The following is a 6,000-nucleotide window of genomic DNA, read 5'->3' as shown; positions in this document are numbered from 1 at the left end:
CTCTGAAATGTAACCCCTTCTAACATTCACCTCCCTCCCCTCACCGTTTTTCTTTTTAGCAGTATTTATTATATATTATTATATATTATATTATATTATATTATATTATATTATATTATATTATATTATATTATATTATATTATATTATATTATATTATAATATTAATGTATTTTGCTTGCTTATTTTATTGCTCTGTCCCCCCTATTAAAAGATGAGATTTATGAAGGAATTTTTGTCTGTTTTGTTCACTATGGTATCTCCTTGAACAGCACCTGACACATACTAGACACGTGTGTGAATATTTAGTGAGTAAATGAATAACAAGAGACTCAATTAGCTGTGGACACGTTAGCAAGTCATGTACCCTCTCTAAGCTTTGGTTTCCTTGGATGTAAAAGTGACTTTTTGCACTGGATAGTTCTTAGGTTTCCGGCAGTTGACAGGCAGATATCCTTGATTTAAATTGAATAATTGGAAGCAGTTGTGTGGCAAGAAAGGCTCTGAAGAGGATCTACCTGAAGATTTGGGTTCAAGCTCTAGTGGTATCACTTTTCTGGGTCTTGGTTTCCACAACAAGGTGAAAGGGCTCCACGCAGCGACCGCTATGGTTACTTTCAGCTCTAAAAGTGTAAAACTAAAATAAATTTAAAATTCATTAAAAAAAAAGAGGTCGCCATACCCCCTTAATACCACAGGGAGGCACAGTTGTCTTCCATCATCTCTAAGGATATTGCTGTGCCAGGTCCCGAACTAAACAGCTTCTACTCTTGTAAAATATTTTTCACTATGAGTTGCTCTCATCAGATACTGCTGATATGTTTAAATAACAAGCAACAAAAATCTTTAAATTGATTTTTTAAAATTAGAAGGCATAAATCTCAAAAGCAAAACAGCGAGCTGAAGTTTCAATTAAATCTTTGTCACCAACAGGTTTAAAGATCAAGCTTTGAAAAGCTAAAGAATAAGACAAGCCCTGGCCAGTTCGGCTCAGTGGTTAGAGTGTCAGGCCTGGGACTGAAGGGTCTCGGGTTTGATTCTGGTCAAGGGCATGTACCTCAGTTGCAGGCTAGATCCCAGGGCCGTGCAGGAGGCAACCAATCAATGTGCCTCTCTCACATCGATGTTTCTCTCTCTGTCTCTCTCCCTTCCATGCTCTCTGAAAAGTAATGGAAAAAATATCCTCAGGTGAGGATTAAAAAAAAAGAATAAGACAAGTTTATGCTAGTGTTAGGTGAGTGAGGCCACAGCTACATTAAATTAGCTTTAATGTGTGTAGTCACATATCTGTCTGCACATAACCAAGACCCTCTAGAAGGTAGGAAGGATAGGGAATGAATGAACTGTTTCTATTCCAGGACCTTTTTGTTTGCTTGGAAGAGCTGTTTAAGACTCTAATAAATGGAAAATATTGTGAACAGTTAGTTCATGGCATCTAGTAAGCCCTCAATTCATAGTAGCCATTATCATTATTGTTATTAATATTATTATTATTGTCATCCTTTGGTTCTAATTTTTCCCCCTCCTCTACCATCTCCCCAGCTAGCAACAAGGCTTTCTGCTTGAAATTTATTTCATTATTACAAAAAAATAAAAATGATTTGTGGATTTGTGGATATTTATTCTAATTACAAAAGTATTTCATGGTTATTTTAGCTATATGGAAAATTTTTAAAAAGTAAAATGAAGGCAATCCAAATTACCCATATCCCACCACTCAGCTCAGAAATAACTAATAAAATAAAAAGATTTTATACTACACAAACACACACACACATTTTTGGTCATATTGTATAAAGGTTTTTTTCCCCATTTTTTCATTAATCACTATATTATGCACATTTTCTTATCATTCAAAATTTTCATGATCATCATTAACAATAACATACTTTCTGGTTAGAAAATCAGTACATTTTAATGTTAGAAAATACTGAATTCTATGAGACAAAGAACAAAAATATCACTCCTAATTCCATCATCCTCCCTCCCTCTCTTTTCTTTTCCTATCCTTTTTTTTTTTTTTTTTTCATATATTTGTATTGATTTCAGAGAGAGGAAAGGAGAGAGACAGACAGACAGGCACGTCAATGATGAGAGTGTCATTGGGGATGGAGCCTGCAACCTGGGCATGTGCCCTGACCGGGAATCGAACCCTCATCGCCTGGACCCTAGGTTGATGCTCAACCGCTGAGCCATGCCCGGCTGGGCCTTCTTTTTTTCTTTTTCTTTCTTTTTTTTTTTTTTATTTAAGGAAAAATCCTGGTTCAATTTCCAGTAAAGGGCCCGGCCGGGTGTGGCTCAGCGGTTGAGCGTCGACCTAGGATCCAGGCGATCAGGGTTCGATTCCCGGTCAGGGCACATGCCTGGGTTGCCGGCTCAATCCCCAGTCGGGGGCATACAGGAGGTGGCCGATCAATGACTGTCTCATCATTGATGCCTCTCTCTCTCTCTCTTTCTCTTTCCCTTTCCCTTCCTCTCTCTGAAATCAATAAAGATACATTTAAAAAAAAAAAAAAAATTCAATTAAAAAAAAAATTCCACTACAGGAAACTTTGCTGTTTTCTAGGGTGCCAGTAAAGGTTGTTTCTGAAGGTGCTGGGCAGAGGAAAGAAGGAAATAAATATGTTTAGTGGATGGTAAGAAGCATGCTAAGAGCTTTTGTTTCACTTAATCCTATTAACCTCTAGGAGAAGCAGTTTCTATTTTATTCCTATCTTAAAATGAGGAAACTGAGGTTCAAATAGGTACCCTGCCCAAAGTCATATGTTTTTTTTTTTAGTTTTTTTTTTTTAATATATCTTTATTGATTTCAGAGAGAGGAAAGGAGAGGGAGAGAGGGAGAGAGAAACATCAATGATGAGTAAGTCACTGATTGAGCCCACAATCCGGGCATGTGCCCTGACCGGGAATTGAACCCCGATCGCCTGGATCCTCGGTGGATGCTCAACCGCTGAGCCACCCCCGGCCGGGCGAGCCACATGGTTATTAATGGACAGAGCCAGGAGAATCATGACCTTCTGATGTAAGTCTGGCTGTGCAAGCTGCACCACTGGCTGCTATTATACTCTTCCTGCCTTATGCTATACTTCTCAGTGGGGTAGAGAGAATGGTCCTTTTTGGGGGTGACATTTGTCAACCCCTCCTCAAGAACTTAATCATGGTGAAATCTTGGTAATTCCACCTGACTTTCAAAGTCTTTTGTAATCTGCCTTTCTTTTATTTAGTCAGTTTTATTTCCCATCACCCCCATTTTGTGCTCTCTCCTCCTCTCAGGCTGGTATTTCTATCATTGCTATTAATTTCCAGCTCCACGCTTTCTGTATATAATCAAGTTGTATACATCCTTCAATGGCCAACTTACGCACCTCTTTATGCATTTCTCATCTATTCTAGTCCTCAGGGACAGTAACATTTGATCACCACACAACCCTGCTCAAAAGCTTTCAGTGATAACCTTTTATCTACTAAACAAAGCTGAGGCTTCTTAGCTGGGTACTCAAGCCAGCCATTCAGTCACAAATACATACCGAGAGCCACTTACGTGCTAGGCACTCTCTAGGTGCTGGGAGAACTGTAAAGAAGCAGACAGACAGGTCCCTGCCCTCATGGTAAACACACTGGACATTAAATCATCACAAATAATCAATTAAATAATTACCAGTGTGAATCAAGTGATTATAAGGCCCTCTACAATTTGGTCTCAACCTTGTATTCCATCCAGATGGGCTTACTCCAAGCTTCCCCCCTCTGAGGCCGTGCCCACCCCCTCACTCCTTTCCTGAACACAGGTTCTTCCTGACTCCACCCTGCACCCCTCCAGGGCCAGCTTTGGTTCTGCCTCTTCCATGAGACATTGCTAGACAAATTTAGCCTGAAGAACCTTCCCTCATTTGAATTCCTATCACGAATCCAGTCAACAAATATTTACTGAATGACTTCTTGGAATGTTTGATGAATGACTCTTCATGGCATCCTAAACACATGCTATGGTATTAAAGATTTAGCTTACATGGGGAGTTAGACTTTTCCTACTGAGGGATCAAGAATTTTTTCCCCTTCTCTGGGTGGGGGAGATGTGAAGAGCCACAAAGCTATATAGTAACACACATAAAAAAATCACCAATAAACAAAATGACAAAAATTGACCAATTACGCATAATCCTGCTACGTGAAAGAGATCCACCACTGACAATTTTCTCTGTATCTTTCTAGTGGTTTCCTTTTTCTGTTTCTCTCTGTCTATGTCTACACCATTTTCCTCCAAATTAAATTTTTATCAAGAAAATCTTTTTTCCTGTGGTCTCCTTAGAAACACAAAGTCCCTCTATCCCCATTATCCTGCTCTCTTCTGCTTGGGGGTGGAATAGTTTGTCTTCAACAAAACCTAGAGAATTGGCTCAAAGACTCATCCATATCTTTCCCAGTCCATTGATCCTATGTACAAGAAGAATCTGAACATTGTTTTAGGGCATCTACTCAGAAGTCCTTTCTCAAGACCTACTGGGGACTCTCTTCAGAACAGCACTCAAACCTCTCATCTTCAAGACCTCAGCTGTGTGGGTGGGTAGACAGTGTAGCCATACTCGTGCGCAAACCACAGAATGTTGGGCCTACAAGAACACAGGTGCTCTTCCAGTCCACCCCCTCACTTTATGGATGAGCACACTGCAGGACAATGTTAAGTACTTCCCCAAGATCATGCAGCTGCTGGCGGAGGAGCCAAGATGCCAGCCCTGCTTATCTTTCCCAATTACCCCACTGTCTCCAGTTTGTCCAACAATTAACCCCAAACTAAAATTAAACAAAAAATACTGAGTGAAGCACTAACTCTTGCTAAATAAATTGTATCTGTTCTTACCACTGAAGGGGAAAAGGAAAGGCAGTTGGGCAGAGACTGGGCGAGATCTTTCTGCATTGAGTTGTTTGGAAACCCCAGGAAACCTTCTCATGGGACATCTTCAGTGCTATGATAGGATTAAAGCATGGAAGAAATAGTGGGGACCACCTATCTCATTCTTTCTTAATGTTGGAGAAACGGAGGGTAACAAAAGGCTGTAGAAAACGGTCAGCTCTTGATGATGAACCACAGCACTGTTTTGTGCGTATATTCTACTTTGATTCTTAACTTGACTTCTATATGGGTCACCATGACCCGAGGTGCAGTTCGTAAAACAGTTTTCTCATCAGAGAGACCAAGCCGACTTCGCCTTAGTGTTCCCAGCCTCAGTTCGAAGCCCCTGTAAGGTGCTCTCTTGCCTTTCTGAATTCTAAAAACCACTGGACTGGGGTCTCTTCTTACAGCAACCCAGGAAAAGGAGGGCTCTGTGCACTCGTCATGAAGGCGAGAACTATAGTTTTAAGAGTTTTTCTAAAAAAAACAAAAAACATTCCAATGGGCTTGTAGGCCTTAAATAGGACATGAAAGGTTACGGAGGTGGGGTGGAGCTGATCCACCTGGTTGGACCAGGGCAAAGGCAGATCCAAAAGGGGAGAGTCCAGCTGTAAGAGGATAGAGGAGAAGAAGCTCTCCCGGGGTGCGCAACCCAGCTCCCTTCTCTGCGCACTTTCAAAAGCTCGCTGTAGGATGAAGAACACCGGCGCTGCCCAGCAGAGCCCCTGCCCAAGCACCGCGAACAAAGGAAGGGCCTCCTCCAGCCTTTTCGGGCTGAATGAAGTCTGGGCTTTACCTTTTAGGGTCCACCCATCCCTCCTCATGTACCCAATGGGCGGCGGCCTCTTCCCGCCGGGAGGCGTGGCACTCTCCCAGGAAATGGACAGGTGCCTCGGGCCAATGGTTGGAGCTGCGGCGGGCCAATGGGAGAGAGAACTGCTTGACCTGGGGCCGGAGAGCGAGGGGGCCCGGCACCAGAGGGCGGGAACGAGAGGGCGGATGACGTAGCGCGGGGGTGGAGAGAGGCGGGCTGCGGGGTAGCTCCCACCGCGGCGGGGGGGACCCTGCGGGCCGGTCGGCGGCGGCCAATAGGAAGGCGGGGTGGCGCAG

This window comes from Miniopterus schreibersii, assembly GCF_964146895.1.
Source record: "Miniopterus schreibersii genome assembly, chromosome: 1".
Classification (NCBI taxonomy): Eukaryota; Metazoa; Chordata; class Mammalia; order Chiroptera; family Miniopteridae; genus Miniopterus; species Miniopterus schreibersii.
This window is presented reverse-complemented; position numbering follows the sequence as displayed.